The sequence below is a fragment of the Penaeus monodon genome, chromosome 29 (genome assembly GCF_015228065.2).
Source record: "Penaeus monodon isolate SGIC_2016 chromosome 29, NSTDA_Pmon_1, whole genome shotgun sequence".
Taxonomy (NCBI): domain Eukaryota; kingdom Metazoa; phylum Arthropoda; class Malacostraca; order Decapoda; family Penaeidae; genus Penaeus; species Penaeus monodon.
In genome coordinates this window covers 20,552,172-20,552,759 of record NC_051414.1, presented here as the reverse complement: position 1 = coordinate 20,552,759, position 588 = coordinate 20,552,172, and positions in this window count along the sequence as shown.

Below are 588 nucleotides of genomic sequence, written 5' to 3'. Positions count from 1 at the left end.
TTCCCCTCCCTTTTCCCCTTGTCGTTATCCCTACTCCTTTCCTCTTGTTCCCCCTTCTACCTCCACAACCCTTTCCCTTCCACTCCCCCTCCCTCTCCCCATTCCTTTGCCCCATCTCCTTCCCTCGCCCTCCTCCCCATTCCCCATATTTGATCCAAATCACCTTCCCCTTCTCTCTAACCCCTCCTTCTCTCTCTCCCTTTCTTCCCCCTCACTCCCACCCTCCTAACCCTTCCTCTCCTCCCTTTTCCTCTGCACCCACCTCCTCCCCCTCCCTTTCCCTCTACCCCCTTCTCCTCTTTCCTCTTTCTCTCTACCCCCTTCTCCTCTCCCCTCTTTCCCTCTACACCCTCCTTTCTCCCCCATACCTCTAACCCCTTCACCTACCCGTCGTCCTCCCCCCCTCCCTCACCCCCTGTCAAATTAAAGTCAAAAGGGTTATATAAAAGGTCGTGTTTGATTAAGGAAATTCCATGTCTCGTAATATCCGCCGTGTCTGGTGACTCCATGCTACGTTGGCGCTTCTGGGACTGAGGGGAGGGATTGCTCATTCCCCTTTTGCGCTTAGTTTCTTAATGTTTGATACCG